General features: G+C 41.6%; 1 protein-coding gene across 4 annotated transcripts in view; it reads left to right on the top strand.

Moving 5' to 3' along the window:
• Nucleotides 1-3,994: 3,994 nt before the first annotated feature.
• The window catches only part of SLC38A1 (solute carrier family 38 member 1), a 179,477-nt gene continuing 173,678 nt past the window's right edge, over nt 3,995-9,793 (top strand). For all 4 annotated transcript variants that reach the window (XM_058189939.1, XM_058189935.1, XM_058189936.1 and 1 more), the window contains exon 1: nt 3,995-4,572. The gene's annotated coding sequence lies outside the window, so the exon portion shown is untranslated. The remainder of the gene's footprint in view (nt 4,573-9,793) is intronic.

The following is a 9,793-nucleotide window of genomic DNA, read 5'->3' as shown; positions in this document are numbered from 1 at the left end:
CTAGAAGATATAGAGGAAAATACTGACTAAATGGAAGAAATGAGAATTTTATGATTTATATTTTTCTTCTTCTTTGGGATTATAGTGATTTAGAAGAAAAGCTTTTTGAATTTTTCTTTTTTAACCTTTTTTTGTCCGTTATTAGGTTATATTTTTAAAAAATGGCTTTTAAGCAAATAGTACCAAAAGTCACTAAAAATTTTGAAATTTCTTCAGTTCAGATTCAAAAATTAAAAGAAGAAATCAAAAAGGAATTAAGAAATTCTTTACAGGAGTTTTTGGAGAGTTGTTTTTCAGAAATAGATCAAAAATTTGATGAAATAGAGAGAGATGTTGGATTTTGCAATTGCGCAAATATTAAGCTCTTATATTCAGATGGAAGATAATCTTGAAGAAATTAATAAAGCTAATTTAGAGTTGCAAAGGAAAATAGAGGAAATTCAAAAGAATCAAAACAATTGGAACTTAGATAATAAGATGGAAGATATACAGGCAAAGGTAGATAGGGCATATGAAGAAAGAGTAATATTACAATATAGATTAATGGAATATGCTATATGGGTGAGGGGGTTGAAGCAAAGTAGGAAGGAAAATTTAAAAGAGATTTTTATGCAAGCCTTTGCTCAGATAAAGGGTGTGGAGCCAGAAGACTTTGAGATTAATATTGAAAGAATTTATCGTGTTAATTCTTGGTGGGCAAGACAAAATAGAGTACCGAGGGATGTGGTTATTTATTTTACAACTAAAAAGATTAGGTATGAAATTTTACAAGCCTTTTATAAAAATAAATTTCAAATATTGGGACAAGATATAAAAATGATGAAGGAAATTCCTCCTAAAATGTTAAGAAAGAGAAGAGAATTTGCTTTTTTAGTGGATGAGTTTAAGAAACATCAGATATATTTTAGATGGGAAGTTCCAATGGGTTTGTCAGTGAATTTTAGAGGCAGAAAGTATTTTTTTAATTCAGTTATGAAAGCAAGACATTTTTATATTAATGTTTTAAAGAGTGGGAATCCTTTGTTGTTAGATGCTAAGTTAACTGGTTTGGAAACAATGGAAAATAGAATAGGAGAGGGGAGGAATGTTTAAGATGTGAATATGATGATTAGGGTTAATTTTTGGAATTGATTTGTTTAGGATATAAATTATAGGATTTTTGTTATTTGCTATTTGTATGGTATAAACCTATGGCATGATATTATTTAATTGTGAAGGATGGAAAGTAAAATTTATGAATTTAGATAATGTTGTGGATGTAGTGATTTTAACTGTTTACTGTTATATTGTGGATGTAGTTTAAATGATTATTTGTTTTAATTGATACGTTTATAGACAGTAAAAGTTATGAAGTTCAGCTGGAAATATTGTATTTGAGAGATTTTATTCGAAATGATATTTGATTGATGGAGTAGTATTGGAAGATCGGACATTAATGCCGGCTTTGGGAAATACCCAGGAAGGGCTCTGATGCCGTGGTCTCCCGCACACTCCCCTCCCTCTCTGCGCACATCAGTCTTCGGAGAAGGGCGGGATATAAATGTAAATAAAAAAAAACCCTCAAAAATAAGGGTGAGACAGAATACTATGAAATCTGGAACAAACTGTATCAGTGGTTGGAAAGGAGGAAAAGGAGTCGGAGCAGAAAGGACTTAAGGTTTGTAAAACTAAAAATGGACAATATTTAGACAAATATACAAATGATGACAAGGGATATTTATTTATTTATTTATTTATTTATTTATTCGATTTTTATACCGCCCTTCTCCCGAAGGACTCAGGGCGGTGTACAGCCAAAAATAAAAACAAACAATACAATATACAATTTAAAATACAAATTAAAAAACTTATTTTATAATTGGCCTAAAAAACTTTAAAATATATAAAACTAAAACCCCATTAAAATTAATAATAGATAATTTAAAATCAATAAAATTTAAGCCAGCCCCGCGCGAATGAAAAGATGTGTCTTCAGTTCGCGGCGGAAGGTCCGAAGGTCAGGTATTTGGCGTAAACCCGGGGGAAGCTCGTTCCAGAGTGTGGGAGCCCCCACAGAGAAGGACCTTCCCCTGGGGGCCGCCAGCCGACATTGCTTGGCGGACGGCACCTGAGAAGTCCCTCTCTGTGAGCGTACGGGTCGGTGGGAGGCATGCGGTAACAGCAGGCAGTCCCGTAAGTACCCAGGCCCTAAGCCATGGAGCGCTTTAAAGGTAGTGACCAAAACCTTAAAGTGCACTCGAAAGGCCACAGGTAGCCAGTGCAGTCTGCGCAGGAGCGGTGTTATATGGGAGCTACGTAGCTCCTCTATCACCAGCAGCTGCATTCTGGACTAACTGAAGCCTCCGAGTGCACCTCAAGGGGAGCCCCATGTAGAGAGCATTACAATAATCCAAGCGAGAGGTAACGAGCGCATGAGTGACTGTGCACAAGGCATCCCGATCAAGGAAGGGGCGCAACTGCCGAACCAGGCGAACCTGGTGGAAGGCCCTCCTGGAGACGGCCGTCAAATGATCTTCAAACGACAGCCGTTCATCCAGGAGGACACCTAAGTTGCGCACCCTATCCTTTGGGGCCAATAACTCGCCTCCAACAGTCAGCCGCGGCTGCAGCTGACTGAATCGGGGTGCCGGCATCCACAGCCACTCCGTCTTGGAGGGATTAAGCTTGAGCCTATGTTTATAAGATCAAAGTAGTATTGTATTATAAATAGTAATTATATTTGTTATTATGTTAAAAATATGTATGGAAATGACAAAACCAGAGCATGATTTCTGAACTCTTTCTAACACCTTTACCAATAATAATCATAGGAAGTGCCTTCTCTAACCTTCTTTGTAATAAAATAGCATGCTGTCTGATGACTAGGTGCATGTGAGCACTGAGTAGATGGGGATCACATGACCAGGAGACAGAAGAATGGGGTTTAAGAGGGAAACAATTAGAAACATTCTGAGCTACTGCCTTTAAGGATGCACTGGGACAATTTTTCTGAAACCCCCCCCCCCCCACACGCCCCAAATCAGCTCATATTTAAAGTTTGATCTTTATGTTCTAACAAACTGTAGCAACCATGAATAACTCAGGAAAGATAACAAAGTTGTGCAAGGCAGTGCTTTGGAAAAAAACCTAACCAACCCAGATCCACTGGCTTCCTCCATGCACTTGTGACATGGTAAGTTGCTGTTCCTTCAACGCACTTTCTTAACCAACTTTAAAACATGTAGACTTCAACTCTCAAAATTTCCCAGCCAACCTCTTCTTTTTTTGTGATTTTATAATAGATATTTATGTCCCTGACTCAGGAGACATATGATATAGAGACTACTGCATTGACAATGACATATCATTTCCATAGTCTTAATGTTATATTGTACCAAGTTTGCATTTTAAAAAGCAACTTGCTCTTCAGCACATTTCTACATTCACATACAAAGATAGAAACTGTTCCATTCTTATAGAACTTGACACAGTATTGGAATGTGTTAAAGAACCTTCTCCCTTACATTAAGAGCCTGAGGTTGGTGGTGCCAAGGCAGCCTGCACTTCCCATTGCTTTGAGGTCGGAGCTGTAAGCCACATCCATTCCTAGCTGCAGTTTACTCCCGAGCACCGTTGGCCAGGAGAGGTGGGGAGTAAGGCGAGGGGGCATCATGGTCAATGGCACCGGAGCTGGCTGCAGACAGGCAGATTAGAGGTAGCCAGCAAAACGCTGGCTTGCTCACTCAGCTGCTCACCCCCCCGGAGCGCGCAGGCAGTGAACAAAACTTGCGTCGTGGGCGCTGCTATCACCTCCTGCCTCCACGCATCAAGGAGGCTGAGCAGCAGTGGGGAGAATGTGGACCCAAGCAGCTGTCAGTGATGCCCTCAGGTGAAGTTGATGCAAGCAGGGAGGCTTGACCAAACTCAGGAGCTACAAAGCACTTGCCACCCCTCTGACACCCGCTGAGCCTCCTCCCACTACGAGTGCCTCTTCCTCCTCAGCATAAGGGCTTGCGGTGGCTATAGATGCCCGGAATCCCTCCTACCCATTTCGGGCAAATGTGTTCCACCCAAAGCACCTAGGACGGTCCCCCTGGAGGAGGCGGGAGGAAGTAGCTGCTAGGAAAAGCGACCGACTGAGCAAGAGCTCCGTAGATTTGAATGAAATCACAAATTCGGAACATCATGGCCACGCGCGGCTGGCAACGGGGCTCGCCAAGTGCAGTTGTTAGTGAATCGCTTTTCTGGTTCTGCTGAGCCACTACGTAGGTTGATGTCGAGAAGGGGGAGGAGGGATGCTGATCGCTGTGCCGCCGCAAGAAATTGCAGCCGACCATTCATTCATTCACTCATTGCGCGCTCTGCCACACTTTTCCTGGAAGGATTTTAATGTAGCCGTGTGGTGACGACTGAGAAAATATTTACACCCGTTCCGATTCAGCACGTCCGGTAAAACCCAGCCTAATAGGAGCTCCCGGCGCCCGAGCGAAGTATCTTACAGGAGCCGCAGGAAAAAAGCGCGAGGCGGAGACGCAGCCGAGGCATCAAGATTTCGATTCTTGGCTGAGAGAAAGGCGTCGCTCGCCTTTACAGGTAGACTGGATGGGCAGGGCAAGTCAAGGCCTCTTCCCCACCTCGCTGTAGACGCGAGTCTAGACACAAGAAAGCTTGGGGGCTGCCGGGGCAGATGGCTAGAAAGGCGGCTTAGCGTGCCGGGCCTTTTTTCTCCAGCCGCCTAGCAGGCGGACGTCAGAGAAGCAAAACTGGCCTTGCCCCGGGCAACCTTGCTTGGAGGAGAAAGCCGCGTGGCGGGCTAGGAGTATTCACACTGGTAATGCGCAAGTTGGCCTAGTCTCCCCCGAGCACTATAGTGGTTTCACTAGACTTTCAGATCGGCCGAACCACGTTTTTGTTTTTTTCCCCCTTGCTTCCTCCATTATTTAAAAGAAAAAGGCGCGGAACAGCATTGTGGGTGACTAACTACTCATTTCCGTTGGAGAGAGAAATATATCCTATAGAAAAAATCGTGACATAATTAAGAGGAACAGTTTAGGGTACGACTCGAGCGGTGCTTCTGTGCAGGGCTTTTAATATATCTTGGAAAATAAATGAAACTCCCAGCCTTAAAGCATTTGGAGGCAGGGAGAAGAGGGAGCGCAGGATGAAATTCTTTGTTCTCTTTTTACAAAAGATTTGTACTTGAAATGCCTCTGTCTTGCGAACTATCTCCTCTTATTTTTTAAAAAAATTGAGCCTTACTGTATTCTGGGCGCCTTTTAATGAAGTTAGTGCGACCTTTAATTAAAAGAAAAAGAAACACTAAAAAGAAAAAAACACTAAAAAGACTAAAAACCGCATGCATTTTGAATGAATTTCTTTATTCATTTAAGCTTCGTTCTAACCTTGGCTACATCCATTCCCGTTTAAAGGAAGCGTGTCCTGCTGAAATCTGAATTTTTAAAAAATCATTAAACCCAATGCCTTTTTGTCTTTTTTAAAGTCCTGCTGATAATCTGTTGCCTATTGAAATATAACTGATACTTTACAGATTCTGTAAAGTTTTTTTCCAGTTTAGGTATTGGTTAATAGAAATAGTTGACATTTATTTCTTGTTCTTTTCCCTTAAGTTACTTCACGGGGAGTTGTGGCATGCTAGGAATGCAGGCCTAGCCCCTGCATGCATAAGAGACTTCGCATCTTTTCTTTTATTTCAGAAAGGAACTATTCTTTTGTTTTTACAGACCACTGTATTTCAGAACATTTGTTTCATTTGTGTGCAAAGCAGAATTAGAATCTGTTGCTTTCATTTATTGCCATCAGATTACAAGGAAAAAGGAAATTGCACATGAAAAATATTAATAGCACAAATGAAGGGAACGTATATACTAAAATACTAGAATTGTTTCCTGCAACATATATACTGATGTCTTTGTATACCTGCATTTCCTTTCTCACGAAGAACATGAACTTGCACTAAAAGTTTACTGCTGTAAAAGTACATCCTTCCTGCATTAAAATGCATTAAGATTTAAAAACCTCCATAAAATGCCATTCTGTTTCCCACAAGAAATTGTCACATATCTCAAACTAGCCAAAGTGAACACCATATTACGATGCAAATGTTGTGCCTTTATATTGGCTTAAGTGCCTCCAGCAGCAGTTCATCTTGCTTTGCAGGAACAATGCAAATGCTGTGCTTTATATTGGCTTAACTGCCTCCAGCAGCTTTCAACAGCACCTCAGCCCAATTTGCAGCCTGATTCACAGGATTCAGCACTCAAATTTCTTTCAATTGGAATTCCCACCTTACAGGGAATTCCCTCAAAGAACTTATTCAATGTGTAATGGCCACTCATGGACCTAATGTGCCTGATGAGATCAACCCCAACACAGACCAGGGTGCCCTCATCCTCCAGAGAACTAGGAATTTTGTCCTGCAAGGATTAAACCTGGGTGCAAAAACAGTAAACTTCCACTGCGTTCATCAGATCCTTCAAAATCCCCCCACCCCTTTTTCTGAATCGTTTGAAGGATAGGTTCTGCAGGTTTACTGACCTCGATCCTGATGATATTTTGCTGAAAATAGCTTTTGTGGGTCAAAGCACCCCCCCCACAAGAAAGAAATTGCAAAAGTGCAAACCCCAACCCCACTTCTAGGGCTTAGAAACCCCAACACAAAGAAACTCAAGAGATGAGAATGCAAAAGCAAGCCGGTTTTTTTTTTAAGCAGCTGCTTCCTGAAGTCCCCAAAGAAGAGGGGGGGGGAACTTCAGTTATCCCTGGAGTACCTCCATTCATAGAGATCAATGTTGTCTTCAATTTGCCCATTGGAGAAGATAACGCCCCTTGAACAGCGATGTCCCAGTTCAGTCACTGGGCGGGGAGGCTTCAGGCCAGAAACCCCAAAACCCTAGCTCCTTCACCCCTCATATCAGCCTAGACCCCTGAATTTTACCCTGAAAATTATTGATGGGGCTCTGGAGGGGACAGATCTCACTCTTTTTGAGTGACACAAGCTACTTTCAGGGACCATCATTCAAGCATTCCTTTCTAAATACTGCCACAATGTTTTGGGAACACATTGGGAATGTTTTGGGAAAAGATTTCCTAGCAAAAAGCTGGGAGCAGTTATAAAATGCACTCAGCAGGGAGTCCCTCTTAAAATTCCCCCAGAAAGGGCTTATCTGTTTCCTGGAAAAGTGAATGATCCTTAATAGCCCTGACTCTAACAAGATAAACGCCCAGAACACCCCAGGGCAGAGACATTCTACTGCTTAAAGAGATGGATGCTGTTATGTGTGGTAAGAAGACCCAGGATCAATTTGGTGTGAATTCTGTTAAAATTCTTGGATATGCATCCATCATGATAGCATGTAGAATTGAATGGGATTGAACTGATTGTGATTTGTATGGCCAAGCTTGCAAATTACCTAAACTTCTCAGCTTGGAACTGTGGGAAACTGGGAGTAGCTAGAGCCCACAATCACATTCATGATTTAAACTGCTCTCTGAGTTCTCCCACTTGAGGGGAGAGGATTTAAAGAGACAACTTCCCCAGGTCTGTAAATGTTGTTTGATGGTGTGTGTACATGTGTATGCATGTGTGTGCAATCATTTCCAGACCTGGATAAAAATTGTTTAGAGAGTGGAGCTTGTGAGAAAGCTCCCCGAGATAATTGTAATGCTTGATTTGCATGGAGTGTGTGTGTGTGTGTGCGCAAGCAGCCTGCTTGCAGTGTTGGAGAAACTCATTGAGAAGGTGTGAGATTTCTCTGGCTCATCTTAACTACCTCTGGCTCATCTTAACTACCCTTCCCTCCCCCACCCTCGCTCTCTGTTGGGGGTGGGTGGGAGAAAGGGGGGCTGGAAAACAGCCATTTCCCCCTCCTCAGGGTGGACTTTTTGAATTTTTTTCTCTCTGTCCTAGCTGGCTCATCTTAACTACCCTTCCCCCCCCCTCACTCCCTGTTAAGCCAGGGGAGGGGGTGGGCGAAGGGGGAGGACCATTCACCCCCCTCCATTTTTTTTTCTCTGCTGAGCCTGTCTGAGAAGGGAGGGGCAAATGGGTGAAATAGGCTCCCTGCAGCATTGTTTTTCACTGATTTGGTATTTCTTCATCTGCATAAAAGCAATGCAGATATATTTTCTTTTCCACCCTGAATACAATTTTGATTTTAATTTTTAATTTTTTCCTTCTTTTTCTGAAAATTTTTGAGGTTTAAACTGCCTGATTAAACCTATACATTTATAAATGTTTTCAAAGCACAGAGTTGACTCAAAATGTGTCATTTACCTTTTTATTTTTTGAAGCTGTTAACATACATTAACATAAATAAGAGTTGGAGTGGACCTTGGAGGTCTTCTAGTCCAACCCCCTGCCCAGGCAGGAAACCCTACATCATTTCAGACACATGGCTGGCATTTTATTTGTTGTTTGTATTGTTGTTGTTTTTTAGCAGCACAAGATGTGCCCTGTTTTAGGAACTATTTCAGAGATAAGTTAGAAAATTACAAGATGTGGAGAGAGCTTTAGGAGGATGATCAGATACTGGTGCTGTGAAGGATTTAATTTGTTAAGTCAAGCTTTGAATTTGAAGCTTGAGGAACTAATTAAGCTGAAATAAAGGTTTAATGTTAAGAGTTAGAAAGAGTATGAGCAAGTAAGACTAATGGTGATTTTGCTAAGATATAGTGTGATTTGTTTTTGGAAGTGTGTGATATTGTGGATTTGTTAGTGAACAAGTTCTACACATGAATAAAAAGGGAGGGTGTTGGGTTTTTGTTGATTGCTTGTCTTTTTCTCTGTCTTCCACATAGTATGTTTGTTAAAAACTGAGATTTGTGTGTAAGCCACCTCCCCAAGTTGTGTCATCTTCACCCAGGATGGACCGGCTACCTAGACAGGGTGAAGAACAGAGTTCAACTTACTTTCTTCTCTGTATTTTTGTTTAAATGATTTTACCTGTTCATCTCCTTCCTGAAGCATGTGAATCCAGCTACCTTTTCTCATATGGGAATATATTGTACCAGTTTATCTGTTTAATGCTGATGTGTTGTTTCTTTTCAAGTTCTATCTGCAAGCTATCTATCCCCCCCTCCCTAATCCTCCAACAATGCCTTTTCTCACCCAGAAAGGGAGGAGGAGGGGACCCCTTCTCATGTCTTTTAGCCCTGCAGATTTTTTTTTTTAATTTGCATTTATATCCCGCCCTTCTCCGAAGACTCAGGGCAGCTTACACTATGTTAGCAATAGTCTTCATCCTATTTGTATATTTATATACAAAGTCAACTTATTGCCCCCAACAATCTGGGTCCTCATTTTACCTACCTTATAAAGGATGGAAGGCTGAGTCAACCTTGGGCCTGGTGGGACTTGAACCTGCAGTAATTGCAGGCAGCTGTGTTAATAACAGACTGTCTTAGCAGTCTGAGCCACAGAGGCCCTCTGTGATGACTCAAACCTGTGGAAGCCGAATATGCTTTCCCCAAAAGAGACATTGCATCCATTTGAGCCAGCCTCCACTGAAAGTCACCACAACACCAAAGTGGAGCAGAACTTCCCAATAAAGAAATGGACATGTAATGAGTGGACATGTAACGATCAAAAAACTTTTTTTCAATCCCCAGAAGACAGCTGGTTTTTTCTTGTTTTATGTATTCATGTAAGGATTGTATTTGAGATTTCTGTTAGGTGGAAGAGAAACTTGCCCCATGAAAGAACTTAATATGTGCCAAGTGATTCCTGGAGACCAACTGAGAATATGCATATGTTTTGTTTGGGATTTTTTCTCTTTGCAGGAGAAACAAGTTTTGT

This window comes from Ahaetulla prasina, chromosome 7, assembly GCF_028640845.1.
Source record: "Ahaetulla prasina isolate Xishuangbanna chromosome 7, ASM2864084v1, whole genome shotgun sequence".
In the NCBI taxonomy this organism is placed as follows: domain Eukaryota; kingdom Metazoa; phylum Chordata; class Lepidosauria; order Squamata; family Colubridae; genus Ahaetulla; species Ahaetulla prasina.
This window is presented reverse-complemented; position numbering and strand designations above follow the sequence as displayed.